The following is a 23,789-nucleotide window of genomic DNA, read 5'->3' as shown; positions in this document are numbered from 1 at the left end:
TCAACATGAAACACTTCCCAAAGCGTTAATTTGGCCTATTCGACTCCACAAACTCTAAGCCTGTTTGTTTTTAAGTAAGTCTAAAATGCCAAGAAGGGAAATAGAAGTAGAAAGACAGAAAGGATGTAGAAAAGGCCACATACAGCTACCAACTCGTGATTTCCAGCAGTGTTCAGCTGATGGAAATTCCAAGAGCAGGCAGGGTCAAGACATGTTCTTGCCTTGTGCTCAGCCATAAACACCCCTTGGCCTTCTCGTGCCCTTCTCCCAGGTGGGATTTCTGTCATTTGGCCACTCAGGAGCTGGGCTGGGATCCAGAGGTGGGTGTGGAGTATTGCCCGTGCTGTGCCAGGGATGGGATCCAGGCTCTGGGGTGAGGGAACGGATATGGAGCAGAGAATCTCCTCACCAGAGCAAGCCTCAGCCTGTTCCTTCCCTCACCCAGTGCACCCTGGAATGTCTTGAGACACCAATCTCTCCAGTCTCTCACAGGTATCCCAAGGAAATGTTCTGTCAGGGTCAAGGACTGGCTCTATTCAGGTCCAAGCTGCAGCATTTTTGTGCTAAACATTCCATAATCCCACCCAAGACCTCCATGGGACATCTTGTTAAGAGCAGATTATTCCCACCCCAGGATAAAGCAGCAGGACCCCAGGATTCTGAAGCTGAGAATGCCATTTATGAGGAGATACCCAGCAGTGTGAGGGGACCAGTATAACTGAACCAAATTCTGCTGAATCTTCACCTTTCTCCCTCTCCCCACCCCATATTCACACATAAAACTACTCATTTGGAAACCTTTCTGTGCGACTTCTTCTTTGCCTCTTGTGTTCCTTGATGATTTACTCTTAGCAGGAAGGCTGCGATGTCCATCCTACCAAAATGCAGCATATTAAAAAGGTCAAAGTACTACAGCAAAATAGCAGAAATCACAAAACCTAATATGCCAAGTCTGACACCTCTTTGGCATCACCAAAACTGTAACTAGAGTGAAAAATTATAGGTAATTATCTTCCTGCTGATAGGCTCTGAAGACTTTAATTTCATGGTGCCTGGATGTCATTTTCAGAACCTTCTGCCTCCTTGCAGTACTGCAAGAAAACTTTCAGATTTCATCTGGGCTCTTGAAATAAAAGCAGGAGTAAAAGAGAGACATACGAGTTTTATTTGAAGCAAGAAGTCATGACAGATTTCAAAATTACAGTAATATTTTAGCATTGTTCCTACTGAAGTCAAAAATCTTCAGGAGGCCTGATCTCTTCCTGTGGGCTGTGCATTATTAAATTTTAGTTGAGACTCAATAATGAGAGAATATTATGCTCTAGAAAAAAAGGTAAATCTCAGAATTAGAAGCTGATTTTCCTCATACTGCCTCCTTTTAGGTTAGGCCAACAGGGCAAATATTGCAGAGCAGATCCAACTCATTAGATCCAAAGGCAGGATGTAGATGACTCCTAAATCCTTTACCTGACAATATGAGAGCTGAGGTATTAAATGAGCATCAGTAAATCTCACTTTTTGTTGTGGTGATGTCACTTTTGAGGATCATTTGATTTAATTAAAGCACACAAGGAGAGTTACTCCGCTGACATCTTGTTGATTTAGTTGACCTCTGTTAGGACAGTTAATGAGTTATAGTTCATTTGTTTGTTTTTTCCCTGTTTTATGACTGTTTTTCGCTTGATTTTCCTCATAGTCCTTGTGCTAAAGAGGCCAGGAATTGACATCAACAGGACTATCCCTGAATAAATGGTTTGTTAAAGGCTTGCAGCACTCCTTTACACCTTCACTTGGCCAGTAGGAAAGGATGGAGGTGAGACTTTGGTGAAATCTGTGTTACTGGGGTGAAATCTGTGTTACTGGGGTGAAATCTGTATTTTCTAGCCTCTCAGAAAGCAGCTGGGACTCAAAGAAGCTGGATTTCTCCAGAAGCATAACAAAGAGATCAAATGTTAGCATAGGGTCTTGCAGATCAGGGAGGCTGAAGGACTTACAAACACGAAGAAAACTGGGGTGGGAGCCAAGAACAGAAAGGAGAAGAGACAGAATATGGACCTCCTCTGGAGCAGACATAATCTCTCTTGTTGTTAGGACAATAGGGTTGCTGTAATTGGGGAAAAAAGGGACTTTGTCAGTACAAAAAGCAGAAGGAGAGAAAAATAAGAGGACCAAGAGGGAGGCAGCGAGTGACACTAGAGATTTTGGTGCAGCAAGAGGAGAGCTCTGCTGTCCGTGCTGCCCTGGATGTGAGGTGCCACAATTGCTTCACTGGAGGGTGGAAACTTGCACCATGCTGTCAGCACAGAAAGAGAGCAGGGAAACAATTTTGGTTTAGGGGGCATGCTGAATGAGGTGGGTAAGAAAGTTCCTGTGGTCTGAAATCATCCTTCTTGTGAAATTTGACCTGATTTTGGTGAATGTCAACTATTTAAATGCTGAAAGAAAGAATTTACTTTAGCTCATAGATTATTCCACCTATGGAGGAAAGAAATTTCAGTAAAGCAAAAAAACAAAAGTAAGTAAAAATTGACTGATTTAAAGTACAATTTAAGATATTTTGCTTCCTTTGTGCATATTAACTCAAATTACGGTTTTGGATGGAAGAGACCTTAAAAATCATCTCATTCCAAACACCCTGTCATGGGTAGAAACCTCTAATGCTCAATTACCTCAAGGCTTTCTTAAGAGATGTGCTTTTCTGTGCCAAGATTTCCCCAGATTTGATAATTCCTGAGCACCTAATCTAAGAATGTAGCCCTCCTCTGGAGGAATTCTGCAGAAGAGTTTCAGAGGTGCTGTATTGCTGTGTCTCTTCAGTAGATGATGTATCACACTGCAAAAACAACTGATGCAAACCTGGGATTTGTGCAGAGGCACATCACCATCCTGGCTTTTCCTCAGCCCACGCAGATTCTGGAAAAGATACAGCACAAAAAAATGCAAACCCCACATGAATAGAGCACTACTGAGCAAAGATTTCCTTTGTGTTTCAAGCTTGTAAGAAATGTGGTCATCTAATAGAAGAGCTGTCAGAAACTATTTACTTAAATAATTAATCTGAAGTCATTTGTTTTTCATGCTGCCAGTAAAAGTAATGTGTCAGGAAAAATGCCAAAATCAGAAGGGTATTTTCTCAATTTTTTTTCCTGGTATCCATCTGTGTCTATTCTTCAGCAGCACAACTTATAAGAGGCCAGATTCTATTGCATTATTTCCCCCAGTTATTACACTCAAGCAGACTACAAATCACTTGTTTAATTCCTGATTACAGTTGCTTTGTTCTGAGGAAAATGTTCAGAGTGAGCTCACTACCAAGTGTAATTCACGTTCAACAGAACCTATAGGTTATTTATCAAAGCCACATGGAAGTGGTAAACCACAGCCATGAAAAAAGATGAAGCAAATCTTTGCAATGCTGTGTCCCAAAGGTATGATAATCATATCTCTTGATAATCATATCTCCCTCTACCGCCTTATTGCTAATTAAATTAATTAATTAGGGAAGTCTTTCCCAAGTGGACTTGATTTAATATGCTGTATGTAATTAGCAGCTCTTGGAAATGGAGATGAGATGATTTCTCCCGTTTTTTTTTTTTTTTTTGGTGTCACAGAGAGCTCTCAAAAGCTTTGCAGAGAAAGCAAATGATCAGGCTTCTCGTTTGGGCCAGTGGCAGCTCTGACATTGCTGTCTAAAAACATTTTTTCACAGAAGAAAGAAGAAGAAAAAAGAAAAGAGTCAATATGATTAAGCACAACGAGGTTTTTAGTGATCCTGGCACACTTGGTGAGCTGACCTGAACAGCCTTCCAAATTCAAATGAATAATTCCTATTAAGAGTAAATAAATGCAATTGCTTTGGGGATAATAGTGCAGCAGTGGGCATCTGCACAGGTATTGTGTGGTGGGGTGACCCTGTCTGGGTGCTGAATATCCACCAAATCCACTCTGTCATTCCTCTCCTCAGCTGGACAGCAGGAAGAAACTATAACAAACTTGTGGGTTGAGATGAGGATAGGGAGAGATCCATTACCAATTCCCATCATGGGAAAAACAGACTCGGTTGAGGGAAAATAGTTTAATTTATTACCAATCAAATCAAAGGAGAATAGCGAGAAAATTGAATCTTAAAGCAGCTTTCTCCCATTCCTCCCTTCTTCCTGGGCTTTGCATCGCTCCTGAATTTTCTTCTTACTCCTCTTAACTCCTGTGGACATGAGGGAAGCTTCTGGCAGTATCTCACAGAAGCCACCCCTGTAGCCCCACTCTGATCCCAAAACCTTGCCACACAAAGACAAGAGCACTGCTCACAGACCTGCCAAATGTTGTGAAAATAACCTTTAATATAAATGAAAAGTAAAGAATGTGAAGAAATATGTTTCATTATTTCTAAAGATATGCTAGATGATAGGGTCATCTCCTAATATCACAGAAAACACAAGTGCTGCTTAATAATAATTAGAATAGCTTTAAATTAGTAGTTGTATCATTAAATCAATCATTTTATTTATGAAGTAAATTATTTTCTAGAGACACACACACCACTCACACTTGGATAGAGTGCAGAGGAGGGGGCAATGCCCCAGCAGCTGGTCAGGCATGTTTTCCATTGCTCAGCCTGCCACCATTGCTTTATCATCTACCTGTGACCTCTTCCTCTGCCTGCTAACATCTTCCTCAGATTTATTCTAGAATTCCTGACACCTTCATATCTGCCAGTGGCTGGCAGCAATAAAACTTTTTCCAGGGAAAACTGCTTCTGCTTTTATTCAAACATGTTTCATTTTGTCTCCCAAAGTCCAGGATGGGGAAGTTTCGGTGCTAAAGCACAGACAGATCATCCATGCCTAAAAATGGAACTTTAAAAGATTAATATTTTAAAAGATGTACCAAGATGAAAAGTTATTCTTAATGCCATTTCAAAATAGCAATTTCATGCTTTTGATAGGCTACTGACTGCCAAAAAATAAACAATCCTCTCCTTTCCAGTATTAATGTCGTGACTGTTAGAGCTAGGAAAAAGGCATTGAGGTTGCCAAACAATATAACAGAAAAAATACTCCTTTCCTGTGTGTGGATGTAGCTTTTGCCTTTTTTTCATAGAAAATAAAGCCTAGTGGAAGACACACCTTTCTGCCTCCAAAACCATTAGTGATGGGCTGATGATTCCAGCTTCAGTGCCTGCTCCCTTTCATTTTGTGTGGACAACAGCCCCTCCAAACAGCTGGGTAAAATAAATGCAACAGGAATATAAACAAACAACAAAAAGTCAAGAGATGTTTCTCTTCAGCAGCGAGGAAGTCTTCCCCAGTGAAATCCTTATTCATATTATTTATAAAATGTTCAGTATTGCCAGAGAAGTATTTCCACCTCTGTTTTATAAATCAGAAAGATTTTGAACTGCTCTGAAGCTTTCCTGTAGCTGAAAAGCAATAAGGAAAACAATCAGTACTTATTTTTGTAGTATTTGATTTTCTCTGTTAAAAAATCAACTCTTTAATCAAATATCTTGGGGAGAGAAATGCTTACTATTTCAAGCAAGAATAAATATCCCTGGACAAGAAGCCTTAAGAAAACCCCAAAAGATACACATTTACATTAGAGTACTTGAAATCTCCTTGTGGTCTGTATTAGAGAACTTTCAGAAAAAAATGCCCTTGAGGGAATTTCCTGCTGCAGTATGGAATAATGTGATACAGATATGGGGAAAATAAAAACCAAGTGCTAAAGCTTAAAATGACAAAACAGAATACAAACAAGAAGTTGTGCAGGGTTGAGAGCAGGAGGCTGGGATGACTGACAAGCAGCTGTGGCTTGCAGATGCTGTTACTATGAGAACACAGAGCTCCTCTTTGAGAGGAATAATCTCTGAGATTATCCCTAGCAACTCATGACTTGTAAACCATACGTTGGGGAATACATTGCTTTACTTTTTAGTGTGCATTGAAAAGTTCCTGGAGGCTAAGATGCGCTGGCATGATCTGCTGAGACTGAAAAGTCCTCACTTTGGAATGTCATTTATGGAGGTCATTAATTAATCACGTCAATAATTAAAAATATACTAGGATAGAATCAAAAGACTGTATCAATAAAAAAATTCTTAATGTGCCTTCTAAAGGCTTTTGGTAGAGGGGCTGTCACTTTGATCACACTTTTTGGTACTCAGCACTCAGAGAGGAATTCCATTCTATTTCCTGATGGTTTCATCAACTTCTCTTGGAGCTGGAGGGAGCTGAGCAGGTCCTGGCTGTTCATGGACCCGCAGATCCCTTTCTCCTCCCAGAGAAAGCAGGACCCGTGTCTGCAGCTCCCAGGGATGAGGAACCCCCTAGGTTACAGCTCATTTCTCACCAGAGGGCACTGCAGGCTGAGGCAACACTCCCAGCTGGAATTAAGGGAACCCACACATAACAGGACAAAGAAAGAACAATAAAACCCCACACCACTACTAACAAAAAACCCAAAACCCATGACCCCCCACCAAAAAAACCCCAAAAACCAACCAAACAAAAAAAAGAACCCAGCAAAAGCCCAAAACCAAACCAACCAAACAAAAAAACCCCAAACAAACAAACCAAAACAAAACAACAAAACAAAAAACCCAAATAACCCCCCTAAAGAAACAAAGCCAAAACCCCAACAGCACACACAAAGCTAATCTCTGTCCAGACTGAAGATCAGGATTCCCAAGCCAGCCAAGAAAGGCAGTTGGTAAATAGCTCAGACTTTTCCCAACATCAAAAACGCTTACCAGGGATTCTATTTATTTTTTTTTTTAATGCATCAAATACAAGAGAGAAGAGCTGGAGGATTCAGCGTTTCAGCAACAGGATTCTGATAATCTCCCTTTGGTCTCAGCTGTTTGGGTCTGGCTGGGGTCAGTCTGATCTGTGTAACTGGTCTCTGCTGACTGACCAAAAATCCACCCTGAAGTTTGTGCTCTCACTGAGGTAATTTGACAAATGTGAGCAACACTGGAACAGCCTGGCAATATTAATAAAGACAGCAAGAACTAAATTGGTAAGGATCAAAAATCAAAACAGTCTCAATCAAGCTTCAAAATTCTCCTGGGAGCTGCTGAACTCTTCCAGCAATACACAGAGGGGGAGAGCTGGTATTTCCTAAAGCTTGGATCCTGCACTCAGATCCTTGACTGAAGACTCCCACCAATCATTTAAATTTTACCATCTCTTAGAGACATGAAATTCAGAAGTTCATCTAAAATATCAGAAAAATGGGGGATCAAAAGAATGCATTGATTAAATGCACATCAGTGTTTTCTTATATAAGGTGTGGGCTCAGGGAACATTAACAAGCAGCAGCAGTAAGACCAAGCGTATCTGCTCCAGGATTTCTTAGATACTTAGACAGGACAGGGGGAAATAGCTTAAACTGGAAGAGGGAAGGTTTAGATTAGATAATTAGAAGAAATTCTTTTCTATGAGGGTGGTGAGATGCTGGAACAGGTTGTGCAGAGAAGCTGTGGATGCCCCATCTGTGAAAGTGTTCAAGGTCAGGCTGGATGGAGCTCTGAGAAATTTGGTTTAGTGAAAGGTGTCCCTGTCCATTGTAGGGGAGTTGGAATGGTCCCTTTCAACCCAAAACATTCTATGATTCTATTAGTATTATCAGCAATTTGGGGGTGTGTTTGTGCATATGCTGACACACAATTAACCTCACGGATTTCACACACATTCCAGGGAAATCAGAGCAGTGAAACAATGTGACACCAAGTAATACTATATGCACTTTCCTACTGCCTTAGATTTTTCCTACAATTCCCATTTCTGACTTCAGGGAGTCGTTGATCTTGCGTCTGGCTCTGGGATGGCAAATCATCCAAGTGGAACTGTACTCAAATCACATAAAGCATCTTCTGGAAATATGTGTGACTCCACCCAGCTGAGGCCACAGGGAGAGACAGATTAGATTCATTATAGAATCATTAATTAATTAGGTGGGTTTAAAGTTGAGCTTGTGTTTTTTCCCCTGGAATTGAGGGATATCTTTGTTGATGCCTGTATATCTAAGAATGAGAGTGCTTGGATGAATGTTGTGAGTGATAGAGGGAGAATAATGGGATTAATGGTATATTTCCCTCTCTCTAGCATTACCAGAGAAAGGACAAGGAAATAAATGGTGTGGTTCTCTACTGTCTTTTCCCTACAACTATGTTTTCAAGCTATGTGTGTAAAACAAACTATTTATTTTGTATTCATGTTTGCGTAGAGAATTTCCTCTCCAGAAGTGTTTTGCTTACAGTTGAGATGCAAAAAAATCCTGCTCTTCTAGAGGACAAGAGTTACGCTGCTGAAGAAAACTCAGTGTGTTTGAAGAAACTCTTTGGGGGAGGATGAGGACAGGAGGGAAGTGTTCTTTCCTAGGTAATGTCATAAAGGGTATCCAAACCTTGAGTATTTAGTGAAGGGTGTCATCAGGGCAGGGGAGAGAAAAGGAAGAGTCTTGCAGAGAGCAGAGAGGTAAATTAAAGGAAGGCATCAAGGAGAAAATTGAGTGCTGTAGAGTCTTTGGAAATTGCTTATGCATAGCTCTATGTATGCATGTATTTTAACTTTCCTAATAGCTTTCTTTGAGTTACTAAGCACATGAGCTGCAAATAGAGCTGAAGAAGCTTCTAGAACTGTACTTTTATACTTTATTCTTTTTTTCAGTTTGAAAAGTTTCATTATGGTCACGGAGATTTTTATAAAAATGCAACTTATCTCTATGACACAGTGATTATTCCTCATGAATAAAATAATGATTCTGGCTCTCCAGATTTTTCAGAACAGTAGTCTTTAGAGAAACTAATAACTTCATACAGTCAATGCTTTTTTGTGTTCTGTTGAAAATTTAGGAACAAAACAAATCAAAAGACTTTACTACCTGTCTTTTAGGAATCTCTCCCAGCATTACCCTTGTATGTGTATAGATCCAGAAATGTCTTAAAACATATAATGAACAAAGTAATAAAAACATGAAATAAAAAATTAAACAAAACAAAATTAAACATGCACTTTATCTTATTAATACATATATTTTATTATAAAATATCCTGGGTTTGAATTCACAAGTCAAAGCTAGGTACATCTGGGTAAAGCTATAGCAAGCATCTATCTTCTGTTTTAAGACTCAACAATAATGCCTCAGTAAAATGAAATCCTCATTCCCACTCAGAACTATGGAAGACAGTTAAAATTAAGATTCAGAAGGCTTTAAGATTTAAGAATTTATTTTACTTTGTATTGTCAGCCTAGGAAAAGACAAAGAACAAAAAGATATCTTAGAACTTTAAATCAGTGCTACACTATTTGAATGTTAATAATAATAATAGAAAAAAATACGGTGTCATTCTCATCTGGTAATTATTAAATTCTCTCAAGCAGAGAAAAGGAATGTTTACCTAGCATATATCTATATATGTGTGCATATATAATAATATAATTTCTAATCAAATAAATTTCATATTTTAAGTGTAGGACTACAATATTTCTGAAGCAATCACCAGCATAGGGATGAGTGATCTTGTCTACTTCCAAGCAGGCAGCTGATTTCAAAGGTGCAAAAAGGCACCACCCAGCTGAAGTTCAGTGAGTTCTGTAAGACAGTAGAGAATGGTAAATCTTTATGGTAACAGCAAGATTTCTGCCTGTGTCATGGAGCATTATTGATTGCTGTCCAGCACTCAGCAAGACAAAGCACTGGGTAATAACTCACCAGGGCTGCTGCCCAATAAAGTCAATGCTGATTCCTGATAGCACTGAGTCCACCCAGCACTGGATTGCACAACTCCTGCTCCTAAGAATCAGCCAAATTATCAGCTGCTGTAAATCAGCCTGACTTCACTGAAGTCAAGGAGCTGTGTTGATTTAAAAGGAGTCAGTGACATTTACATTATGCCCTTCAAGGGGTCCTGTGGGGAATGACAGTCAGTAATAACTTTCAGCCTTTTGCTCAGATGACAGGAGACACGCCACAAATTGTTCTTTTTGACCAGTCCTCATTATAGGCATAAGCAAAATTGCTACAAGCCTGCTCTCTGAACGTCCCCCTCTTCAGCATAGTTGTTTTTCCTGCATTTCATAATGTCAAATTTTGGTGCTGCATCACTAGAGAAGCCCAAGGAAGAGAAAGCAGGAACCCCTTCTCCTGCTTTGGAGCAGTGCCCTGGGGGACAAGGTCCACTCACACTTTCCCTGGCAGCACATGCCAGCAAATGCACTGCTCCAAACTTCTCTGTTGCCCTGATTCTTAAGGTTTTCTAAAGCCTTCTGAGTTTACATTCTGTTAGAGAACTTTCTCACACAACTTTCTGTAAACAATCTATTGTTTTGCACTCCTTCATGGGGGTGGAGAAACTTGATGTACTAATGATTTGTCCAATGTCTTTGGAGAGGTGGCTCATTCACTCTCCAATCCACTGTCGCCTTTTGAAAAGTATAAATGCTGGAGTCAGAAATAAACTTCCTCTTTTTCACCTTGCAATAGCAGCAGCTCGCTTTCACGTGTCCTATAGTGACATTCTCCTTACCAGTATGTCAGATTTTCCTGGGGCAAATTAAGTTTATTTACTAGTTCTATGCACCTGGGAATTCAGAAGCAAACTGGGCTCTTTGCTTTTTGAGGTGGTGCCTAATCCAAGTGCTTACTGAAGGCTAAAATATATCCACTCAAGCCAGAGGACATAATATGGATTATCAAAACATTATCTCCAAATTTCCATACTAGTCTCACCTATAACTAATTGGCACATTAAATTACCAAACAAATATCATTTCTGCACTCAGCTTCTTGCACAGTGGAAAATAAATTTTGGAGCCCATAAAAAGCAGCAAGTCATATCATTATGTTCCAGATCAAGACTCTTTTCTAAAAGCATATGCCTGAATAATAATAATAATAATATCCTTATCTGAGTGTACAAAATGAAATAATAAAAAAGCATTTTTTGTGTCATTCTAGTTGGTAACTTCAGTCACTGTTTTCCATGTACCACTTTCATCAGTCTTTCTGCCCATCCTCCATTATTCATATATTTCCATGACCTTTATTTGACCAGCTATAGCAGCAAATATTTGTAAGATTATTGTCTTTGTCTTTCCTGAACTAATATTTTCTAGGAAACTTATAGTCCCTGCATTCTTTAATTAAACAGATGGAAAATTTTGCAAAACCTTTGAACAGTCTTCAAGTTTTTGTAGTAAAGATGTTCATGCATCATGCTTAGGTCACCTGAAATCAACTCAGTGCATGCTATTTGCTCTTCAGGAAATATCATTTGGACTTACAGAAAAACTTTCTCATTGACCCCCTTTTCATTCAAGTAAAATAAGGACACAGACATGAAGTTTAAAAATAATTTGTTTAATTGTGCTTCTATCAGGAATATCAGTGTGTAGGACAAGGCTTTTGAATTCTGCATGGAGTTATTATTTAAAGATAAAAGTTATTTTAAATCTAAAAGTAGTACCAGAGAGGAAAAAATAGGCCAAGACGGAATATTAATTTTACACTCCTGGCTTCTATTGTCAACTGGCCATGCTTTGCTATCACTTCTTTACCTCACCAATTACCTGCCTTTATTGAATCTCATTTTTATCTTGTTCTAAGAAGGAGGGAATGGAAACAGTCCTCATTTCCTTTTCTACCCCTCGTTCTCAGCACATGGATCATCCTAAATTCAGATGAGCAGAAGAAATCTCTATATTAGTTACATGACTTGGGCTGTTGCTTGATTTTCAGTTAATATGAAAATGAAAAAAGCCATAAAGATCTACTAATTTTAAAAAATTGATTGCATTTTGTGGAGACACTTGTGAGCAATATTTGCTGGAACTCTTTAGTTGATGTTGTATATTTTTACTAAATGTGTTTGCATGCATGTACTTACAGAGGGAGAGAGAAAGAAAGTATGTGCTCATTGGTATCTACTTTACCCTTCCTTTGCTTTCTTTTTGGTGTTTCTGCATTTTTCCTCAGTCTAAAGATATCAGCTATTGATTTAATAATTTACCTACCATAAATAAAACAAGCAAGAAATAGTATGCCTAAAAGGAAGTAGTATGTCTAATAGTATACTACACAGTATGCTAAAAACTAAGTAATATCTCTTTTTCTTTGCTTCTTTTTTTTTTTTCTCTTTTTTTTTCCCCCTATTTTTTTTTTCCTTTTCTTTTTAATCTCAGAATTAGCAGTGTATTTTTCACTATCATACAATTGTTTAAAAACTAGGCTGGGTAGGAAAATGTTGTGGTTTCATTTCTCTCCCAGTAAGTGAGTGAGTGAGTTTGAGATCTCCATCCAAAAGCACAGCTCAGACTGAGAGGTGTCTGCACCACAGCTGAAGTTTTCCTGACGGCTTCATTGAACACTCACAATAAATTCCCTTCCCATCCCAGCAGCACTTCTCCAGATGGCTGTTAAGAAATGATTTTCCAACAGGGACTAAATAAATGCACAATAGATTTTTGAGAAGCAATAATAAATAATTCTGCCTGGTCCTTGCACTGTGCCTCTTTTGAAGATAAATAAAGGTCTGTGGTGTCAGGAGCTGCCAATCCATCTTTTGTGACGTTACGAGTGCAATCTCAGAGGCACACTGTGCCTGAAAAGCAGATTTCACAGAATACATGTCTGTGCCTAAGACACATTTGGGTTCACCTAACTTCATTAGAGAACATGTCTCACCACGCTTCCAAAAATTCAGAGGGACAGAAAACCAGCGCAGAGGAGCAGCTTTGAGTGCAAACATTACAATCTGAAACCTCCTTTGGATTTTTAATGCAACAAGTCACATGTGCCACCACACATACACATTCTATTTTGCATTTTGCATAAATAGCCAGTGAATAAACTGTGTAATAGAAGCCTCAGTAAAGAAGTTTTATTTATTAAGCCACCGAGCTTAACATGTCTGTTGCTGTGTTACAGAGTGTTCAGCCATGTATCTGCTTTTGAACTATTGCAGAGAGAAATGTCAATGTTCATAATGTAAAATTAGCAGCTCTGTACCATACAATACTGGATAACAAAGGTAAAATTGAAAAAAATTAATCTCAAATTATACTTATTTTGCTCTCCTCTCACTGCCTTTCATCAGTGTTGAATCAGGCCTTCACTGACACAAAGTGGTCTATGTGTCTGAAAAATTCACAGCTAAAGCATTGGTGAGACCTATACAATCAAAATTATGCACAGGCTTTTTTTTTTTTTTTTTTTTTTTTTTTTTTTTTTGCTAATTTTTCTACATGACTACTTCTCAAAACTTTATATCTACCATTGAAAGACACCAAGTTTTCTCAGTCATTTCTATCTCTTTTTATTTGCTGCCACTAAAGTAATCACAAACCCACACATAATTTTACTCAGAGAAACACTCCTGAAAAAGGCAAAATCTTCCGTTCTCCTGATGGCCAGAGCAGTCTGTGCTGCTGGAGATAGTATTAAATGTAAAAATAGCAGCACCACCTATTGGCAACAGGCACAAACTGAGCCATCAAATCTCATGCTGGCATTCATCCTGCTGCTGGGATGTTAAGGTTGAAAATTATTATTTTCAGTTTATTTTAATTATTCAGAATGAAAATTAATGCTAATATGGCTTTTTTATTTCTTTTACAGTACATCTGACATGGAGTGCAACAGGACCTAGTTTTAAACTGGGAAAGAAATAAAATTGTAAGCCATAAATTCATAATGTTGGGGTCAAATTTGTTTGGAATATATCTAAAATGTCTGAAATATTTTCTGTGTTGTGGATTTTGCATATTGACTAATGTTGTGATCCAGAATTTCAGGTCTCAAATTTTTGACAAGTCCCTTTTATTTAAATGGACTATAAATGGAGACAAAAATTAGTGTGGAGCAAAAGTGTTCTAGCATTGGGGTGAAAAGACAAGATTTTCAACTATTTGTGCATATCAACATCTCTATATAAAATGTGACCTATGAACTGCCCTTGGCTTGTAGTTACCATGATTCTGCTTAATTTAAATAAAAACAAATGGCTCTGGGCAAGAGATAGAATGTAAAATAATAACAAAAAAAAATTAATGTAACTGAATATGAGAGGTTAATATTTGGGTGGGCAACTTCAATTTTTTTCCAGATGGCATTTAGACTGTTAACCCACAATTTCTTTCACCTTGCTTCTGTTTAATTTTGGTTGCTTGTGTTGAGTTGCTCAGAACATCCCTAGCTTAATTTTAACTTATTTCTGATTATTTCTTTTTCATTATTTCTCTAGGATTTATACTTATAGAATCTTTATTCTATTTATATTTTAAAGGTGATGTTATTTTGTTTTTAAGCATCACTGGTAGTTATTAAAAAATATGTTTAATCCATGCATTACCATTGACACTGCTGGTTTTTTAAGTCTTCTCCTTCCCTGCTCCTCCTGTTCCTTGCTTCATTATTTCTTCTGAGAAAGAAAACGTTGCTGATCATGGTAGGTCAGATTCCCATAGCAAAAAACTCTCTTTGCATGCTAAGACTGACTACTGACATTTCACTCTGCATTCCTGGGCATTCAGAGTTTTCTCCTACAGTGCCCAATCCTTAATTTTTTTTTTAATGCTGTGTTTTCCTTAAGAGCAGAGCTTCCCTGTGCTCAGGAGTGTATTTCTTTTCCTTGTCCTCTGGTGCTTTTGAAGAGTGCTAACAGTCCTTGTATCTGCAAAGCATCACGAGCAGGATGTGTTTCTTACAGAGAATCATGCCAAACCCTGTCATGACTCACCAGAGCTCTGGGGTGAGGACCTGTGCTGGAAAGAGGAGACTTTCTGTGTTTGCAGTCTCCAGAATCTCAGGATTCATGATTTCATGGCCTCATTTTAGAATCATGAGCTCATTAGTAAGGTTGGAAAAGAACATCAAGTCCAGCCCTCAACCAAGCACCACCATGCCACCTTAGAAAGTGCCACATCTATGCATTTTTTGAGCACTTCCAAGGATGGTGACTCCACCACTCCATTTAGAAGCCAAGTGGAGGCATCTGCCATCAACACCTATATCTCCAGCCTTTGACTGTGCTGAGTTCTTCCAGCAAACAAATGACAGGACAAGAGAAAATCACATCTAGATGCACCAGGAGAAGTTTAGACTAGACATGAGGAGATTTTTTTTTTTTTCTCCACAGAAAGGTTTTTAAAATATGGGGAAAAAAATGATGCTTAGGGATGTCTAGAGTTATCATCCCTGGAAGTGTTAAAAAAACTTGTGTATATGGCACTTAAGGACATAGTTTAATGGTGAACATAGTGGCAATGCAAAGTTGATAGTTGGACTTAAGGATCTTAAAGGTCTTTTCCAACCTTATCAATTCTATGTTTCAGTGATTTTACTAGCAGCAAGGCCAGAAAGTGCAGTATCTCTCTTGGTCTCCCCTGCAAAGACTCTTTGCTAATCTGAACTGCAATAAGCAGAGTGAATAAGATTACATTTGCCACCTTCTTATGGCTAAGTTTTATGCTTTCTTGGCAGCAGGCATTTCTTCATAGCACTCTCTGTATGAAAGATTCTTTAATTCAGTGGAAGGAACAATTCAATTTATTTTTTATCTACAAGGATGCATTAGCTTAATAATTTACGTAGGCTTCCTTGGCTTCATGACACTGTTTTCAACAATACAAAAAGAGCCAGCCACGCTGCAGTTGCAGGCTTGTAAATACTTGCCTAACAAAGCAGCTCTACTCCAGCTAATGAATCTTGGGGAAGCCGACACCGTAGCCCGAGATACAAATGGAATTCATTACATAAAATGAAAACTAGCCAAACACCCTGCACCATTTCCTTGGGCCCGCTGAAGACATGTCATATGCGATACATCACCCAGGCTGGAGTCAGTGTCGTGCTGTTCTCTGATGTTATGGATGTGTTTGGTAGCATTTCTGCACAGCTATCCCCATGGAACACCAGAACAAAGTGTTGGAAATCTGCTGAGGATTTCGGGGTTCCTGCCCGAGGGACAGGCACACCCCTGGCACCTGAGGCACATTCCATCTGCCTCAGCAGAAAGAGACAAACACGTCTCCCAGAAAAACACCTCTCACAGGAATCCCTTGGTGCCAGAGCCAAGCACAGACTCAAGCAGCTTGGACTCCTCGTAGATTGTTTTAATCAATAAAATTTGTTTTAATCGCAATATGTCATGAATGTGTGATTATTATGCCTGCATCCATGGCTTGCCATCTCAGCAAGGCATTCCAGGTTTAATTCCTCTCACATTTATGTCAATTTTTAATGTGGTGCAACTGTCATCACTGGAATTACTCTGAACTTGCCCAAAAGTAGATTGTGGATTGAAATGAATTCTAGCAGGGTTTATGGTGTTATGGAATTATAGCAATGGTTTATCAACAGAGAGAAAATTTATCATGACGAGAAGTCATACAGATGATTCTCGTGTGTTTCAGGTAGCTGTTCATTCTTTAAATTACTTAGTCATTCAAAATTAGTAAGCCTAACATAAAAAGCCATCACATTGCTTTTCTAGGGGCTTATATTTGTAGGGTACACCCTTCATATGCACTTCAAACCACAGCCTGATGTAGTGAATTACGAACATTTCTTGGACTCAAGTAGTATGTGGCTTGTTAGGCCAAGGTTGCAGTGTATCCAATACTCTGAAACATAAAAGAGTATCTGGCTACCACCAATAGAGTGCATCCTCTACATTCACATTATTGATTAGTGAAATAAATGGCAATCTTTCACCAAAAAATTGGAGGCAGCCCTTCCTAAAATACACAGGAGGAAACCCTTGACCCGTGAATCTTAGGAGCTATACTAGTTTCATATTTAAATGATAGCTAAAGTGATAAATTACCATAATCACCCTACCTTTATAATTTCATTTTTTACTTGGTAGCTCCTAGAGCTGGCTGGATAGCTTTTCCTAATAATGTTTGCAGTGAGTTTAACTCACATTTTTCATTAATTTATGGGCTTCAAAGCTATGTAAGTCCCTTCATACTGCATAGATATTATTCACATACCTGTTTTTCCACTGAAGAGTAGTAGCACCTACTTCCTTAACTGTTGCCTAACTACCCTTAATAAAGTATTTACTGTGCACACAAATAACAAAAGGATGACTTTTACATAAACATATAAATAGACATGGTTTGTTTGCATATGACAACCATCACTATGAGTGAGAGAAATAAAACAAGATAACTGTAGCAGATAAGTCTAGCACATCTGTCCTTGGGACAAATAATTTTTGGGAGCTAAGAAAGCATTATAAAACACCAGGGTCTTGCTCTGCCTGAGGAAGATGCTGATAACCTTGACAGCCACTCTTTACGCACTTACATTCTTCTAGCCAAGCAGGGAAGAAACCAAAGCAGAGAAATTGGTAAAATCTGCAATTTAAGCAAGTATGCAAGAATAATATTTGGAACTATGTTACACTAAAGAATGTAAATCCACTTTACTTGTAGCAAGGTATCAATAGGGAGACAGAAAGAAAGAAATAACTCATTTCCACTTTCTGAGCAGATCTTCATGGCCAAAAGCCTCCCTGTAGGGAGAGAGACCTGGATCCAGCACCAGCACTGGTCAGTGCTGACACAGGAGACACATTTAAAACTGACAGAATTAAACCTGGGATGCCTTGCTGAGATGGCAAGCCATGGATGCAGGCATAATAATCACACATTCATGACATATTGTGATTATTGATTAAAACAAACTACGAGGAGTCCAAGCTGCTTGAGTCTGTGCTTGGCTCTTGCACCAAGGGATTTCTGTGAGCCTGGGAGAGGTGTTTGTCTCTTTCTGCTGAGGCAGATGGAATATCTGCTGCAATACCTGCTGCAGGGGAGCTCCTGGGAGGTTTGGGGGTTGTTTTGAGGGCTCTGAGAGGTGAGGCCACCATCCTCTGTCCCGTGGCACGAGGGCAGCCACATAAGCACAGCCCTCTGCCCCAAGGTGTCAGAGCAGGAGCCTCGAAATCCTTAGCAGATTTCAACACTCTGTTCTGGTGTTCCATGGGGATAGCTGTGCAGAAATACTGCCAAACACAGCTATAACATCAGAGAACACAGGTGGGCCGTGCCCTGGGTGACACATGGGCAGAGCATGGAGCACAAAGATGCTCCTCCCTCAGCTCCTAGCCCAAGGCACCGTTGCTTTGTGCCAATTTTCCTCTTCTGTGTCCTTCTCTAGAAGCTCTTAAGAGGAGGATTTTTTTCTGTTTCAAACAGACTTTTCCTCCATGAGCTTATCTCAAGGAAACCTCCTGCCTTCCTGGCCTCCATGGCACCTAGCAGCAAGGTGCTTTTTTTAGACTCGTGTTCTCCAAAAACCTCTCATTCCTCAGACAGCACCAGCAGCCGGGTCTGAGACAGGTGCCAGCTTTGTTCTGCCATCACGCTCACCCTGGTGGTGCACAAACAACCAGCAGTCTTCCCAGAATTTTGGGCACCTGGCTGAACTGCAAGATGAGACAGCCAGAGAGAGAGGCAGACCTCCTCCGGGGATGAACACGCCGCCCGCTGTGTCACGGATGCTTTGGAAACTGCCTATGGATTGCTGATTATAAATGTTGTGCCACTTTTCTCTGCATCTTGTTGACGGGGTGATGAGGAAAATGAATATCATCTTAACATTTTAAGAGAAGGATGCTAAACTGCCTCTGATCCGATGTGGTGATTCTGCTTACTAGGCCAGGGGATATAAAGTTAATTTTTTCATCATTTCATAATACTTAAATATAAAAATAAGGATTTTAAAAATAAATTTCTCTAAGAAAATATACTGGATCTGGATGCAGAGATGAAAGGTGATTTAAAATAGAGTTTAGAATGGTTCTTTTTCTTCCTTGGAGCAAATGAAAATAATCAAAGCCATGGATCAGGATAACTTGATTTTTAGTTAAAGGAAGATTTTAGGAATGCCCTTGTTTCTAATACAATTCTGTCCCAGTGCTGGTGCTCCCCACTCAGAGCAGTCTGGGTTTCTGAGCTCTATTCCTTTGTGGTCAGGGTGGTGCTTTAAGTTTTCCGGACATTCTCCCTTCATTTTCATCTCTCCCATCCTGTCTCTTACCTTTCATTGTAGGGGATGCCCTGTGTTCTGCTGCCATTTCTCTGGACTCCTGCACAAATTGATACAATTGGCAGCCATTACCTATCTATTCCCCTTAATTGAAAACCTTATGGAGCTCACAGGAAAGTAGTTATACCCAGCTTTCTCTTGTCTGGTTAAGGCCTTTGCTTCTGAACTTGAAAAGCTGCTCCACAAGGCAGGCAAGGTCAAGAAGAAAACTGATCTAATTATTCCATAAATCTTCAAATAACAAGAACTATCAGGCTCTGTATATATAACACAGAACTGACCGAAAGACTTTGACAGTGTGGGATCTTGCCTGGGAAAGGACTTCAAGAGACTGTGGCTGGAATTAATTTATTTAGGGCAAGGAAATGAATCACAAAATGCAGCCAATGCTACCATACTGTGAAAATCCAGCACATAGGCACTGCTTCTCCTGGCTGTCTTTTAGATCCCCTTGCATTTATTTTAGCTAGCTGGACAAACCTTCAGACTGAAACTTTCTAGCAATTGAGGGTTTTTCAAGGTGAGGGGTGAGGAGAGGCAGGTTAAATTAAAGCATTTTGGGCAGCTCATGCTGAACATGGCACTGAAAGCAGCACACCACAGACAGTAGCAAGCAGGTAAATTCCAATTATGTGCGTCACAGATTTAAGGTTGCAAAGGCAATTTGGATGACACATCCAGGATGAGGGGTTTTCAGAGTGAGGAATGCCTTCTGCTGCTTCCAATAAGGGCAAATCATAAAACTTTTGTTTTAAGATCTGTTCAGCTATAGCATACTATAGTACAACAGCTAAATCATATTAAATATCTGTCTGTGCTGAGCACACAAAGAGGCCTCCAGCCAAAAAAGGGCTAAGAACAAATAGTGGGGAGAGACACAGGATGGTAGGTTAGGGTAAAGGGAAGATAGAAAATGCACTGGAGTTGGTGGTGAAGGGCAGGAGATGTACATCCAAGGACCATGCAAGCCTCATGGATAGCAGGAATGCTCATGGCAGCCCCAGACTTTCCAAGCAAAGAGTTACTAACCCGAAACACCCCTCTTAGTTAAAATTCACTAGAAGTGCCTGCATTCAGAAGAGGAATCAGGGAAGGATTTCAATAGGACATGTTTTTTCAAGAGTCTTTCACTGGCCTAGCTGTCTTTGGGGGAAAAATAATAATAATACTAAAAAAAAAAAAAAAAAAAAAAAAGGAAGCATATCCTTCCTTGAAAATTAGGTTTCCTGTAAGAGAGCTGGTTTTCATATTTTGGCTGAAATGCATATTGATTTTTTTTTCTCTAGGTGTGTTTCAGAACACAAGAGACTCTTCACATCAATGAACCTAATAATACAAAAGAAGTAACCCACAGGGTGAATTCCTTAACATTTATGACTCTTCAGTACTTTATCTTGCATTCTCAAACATATTTTTCACTAAGTATCAAGTCCTTTCACTAAATAGAATACAATTTAATCAACAATATATATAATTATCTGTTATACAATCAATACTTAAACTTGAGATGAAGAAGGCTACAGAAGAAACAACCTGAAACAAAACAGGATTCACCAGGCAGCATGGAGTTCACAATTTGTTCACAGCCATAGCTTCAATCTGCCACTTCATGTATCACAACTCCCACCACACTCTATTTTGAGAGCTGAGGTGGGATTAAATGCACACACAGATCATGAATCAGGGCTTTTTTTGCATATGGGTGGATTTCACCTGCAGTGCTTCATATTTTGTATATTTTCACATAAAGAGAAGGTGGCCATGCTTCTTCATTCTGTTGCCTCCTTTACGTAAATTTTTATGTAAATGTCAGCACATAGGAAATACCAATAATGCAGTTACTTTAGAGAAAATGAGTAGGAACTAGAAATAAAATATGCTGCCTGTATCGGGAGAGAGCAAGAATGCATCAGAATTAAGTTTGACTGCAAAGAGCCCATCAATTTTAAATGATAATCTCAGCTTTATGTGGCTTAGACAATAGTAATTACAGCAATTTTTTGTGAACAATATTTGTTGAGCTACGTAAAATGGAACTGCACTAATGAGATGTATTTGAAATCAGTAGGACAGCACGAGGAGGGGGAATATCCACTGTGATCCCTTGTTTCAGCTGCATGCGGAACCACTTCGGGGGCTTAAATTGCATGAGGAAAAAAAGCAGCAAAGCCTTGCCGTGTGCTACTTAGCACACACTGTGACAGTGATAAATTCCCCCAGTGATTCTCAGGTGCCCTGTTATTATCTTTAACTGCCTCCTAGCCTGTCAATCTTCTGCTTCCAGATGGTATCGGTCATTCACACAGGCAAAACCTTGCTTAGAGGGACTTACACTTTGTGCTGGTAATAGGTGTTTTATCTTCCAGTGGGTTATTTGCCCACTGTTCTTGTGAAATTCCACCAAAAGAAGCATCTCTGATTATCTGACAATTTATCTTTTGTACGGATCTTGTTGGAAATTGAGTTACTAGAAGGAGTCGGTCCTTTCCAAATGGAATCTGTCCCCGAGGCTTTGAGAGCAGGATAATAAGATTTCATCTTCTGCATCTCGGAGAGCAGGGGACAGGGAAATACCTCCACCTCCAGAGTGCTCGTTAGGGAGCACCAGGAATTCTGCACACAGCCCATCCTTCTGAGGTATCTAATACTACAGCTGGACCATGAAAAAAGTTATATCCCCATAATCTCCACGGGAGCTCAGCCATGTGTGTCTCCACACAGTTACCATTTATTGCCCAGAACTCATGATTTTTTCTTTTTTCTCATTTACTCTTAAATAAAGCCATGCTAATTTCTCCTTGAATAGGTGCTACGTGATCTACTTCGTTGTGAGAACCCCTTCTCATGGTTCAAGGCACCACAAATTCCTCTTTGTGCTGGTGACATTTCACCATCCCTTGTGCACATTAACTCATCAAAAATGGCAAGCATTCCATCACCTTCAATTCATTTCATGGGCTTCACAACATCCTGAAATTTTGTTCACAAATGGTTTTGAAAACAGTACAATAAAAAAGGAAATGGCCTTCTTTTTAATGTTGAATATGGGATATCAGGTATGTTTTGCACAAATGCTGTGTTGCATGGTGGTGTAATGATCAGTTTTCCTTAATGAAGTTCAGTTTTGTGTAAAGAGGTTAAAGTGTTTCATCAGTAGGAGACCTGATAGCTAACTTATTGAAAATAACAATCTATATTGAAGAGACATTCTTCTTATATATAATAGGCTAAATAAAATAATTGCCAGAATTTCTAGACAAAAGTAAGAAAAGAAAAAATATTTTCCTTGATAAGATTAGGACTGTGGAATTCTCTAATTCCTACAGTCCATGCCATGACAATGTTTCTTTGAATTGATTTGTTAATTTTTCTTAAGTGTTTAAAACATCAAAAGCATGGGCAAATATATCAATGGCATAAAAATGTCATAGGTACTTCCCACCTGAAGCCAGAGGGAGAAGCAGAGAAAGCTCTATTGTAAAGGAACAAAAAAACCCTAAACAAACAAAAAAAAAAAAAAAAGGAAAAAACATGCTGCTGAGGTAATGCAAAAATATCTGAAATCCAGGTGACCTTTTTAAACTCTACACATTTGCAAGTCCTCTTAATGTGACACATTTTATTTTATTTTATTTTATTTTATTTTATTTTAGATGTGATTCCCAAGGCCTTAATAAGTTACTTTATAATAAAGGTAGTAATCTCTACCTGAACAACTCTTCTGAGAAAATATGTAGGAGTTTTATGATTGGACTTGATGATCTTAGAGGTTTCTTTCCAACCTTAATTATTCTGTGATTTCAGGGCTTGATAGAGCCAAAGAACAGCATTTCTGAGGGAAAAAAAGCCAAACACATTTCTTGTGGGTTTTTTTTTAACTTCTGGCCAGAATCCATTTTTTTACTAGAACTAAATGAATTGAAGGACTGTGACAGCACTCTCTAAAACAAGTATAACATTGCACGTATGCTTTACTCAGCACTTTTCTCTTTAAAGAGAAAACAGTAAAGAATTGAAATAAAACAAAATCTGCTGATTACAATAAAGTCTTCAGAAGACAAATCAAGTTGTATAATACAAATATGGTTTTAAGATTTTTTTTTTCAGGTCATATCAGTAAAAAAAATCACAGTTTCTCTTAACCTCTGTCGACCCAAGAGTGACTGGAAGTGCTGACTGAGGGATACAGGGCAATGGGCTCACCTCAATGGCTTTGAAACAAAAAAGTTTTAAAGTTTTAGGTCTCATATAAATCAAGAAAATTAATTTCATCTTTTCTCCTTCATCTGAAATATGCCTACGCCTTCCCATGAATTTGTTCTCAATAATAAGGTCCTGTTACCTCAAAACCCATTTTTTCCCTTTCTGCATGGGGAAAATACTTTTATACTATTTCCATGAGGAAAAACAAAAAACCCACTTAGAAAAGACAGATAAAAACAAGCAAAAAATTTATAAATATAATTAGTAACACTGATAGGAATATTGAAAATTAATAGTAGAAGGTTATCTTCATTTCCCATCTTCCTTTTCCTTTATTTCAATAAAAAACAGACAAGTTAGGGCTAACTTATCTGTGAGGTAATTTTCTTTCCTTTCTTGCCTTGTCTTAGTAAAAATATGAGTGTCTATTTTTACGTTGTAGGTTAAGTTTTTAAATTTTAATCCCCATGTCTTACTTGACTGCAAAAAAATAAAAGGCCCTGATGATCCAGGCTCCTCCTTGTTGA

Source organism: Lonchura striata, chromosome 4 (genome assembly GCF_050655825.1).
Source record: "Lonchura striata isolate lonStrDom1 chromosome 4, ASM5065582v1, whole genome shotgun sequence".
Classification (NCBI taxonomy): domain Eukaryota; kingdom Metazoa; phylum Chordata; class Aves; order Passeriformes; family Estrildidae; genus Lonchura; species Lonchura striata.
The sequence above is the reverse complement of the archived record's forward strand: the minus strand, read 5'-3'. Positions refer to the sequence as shown.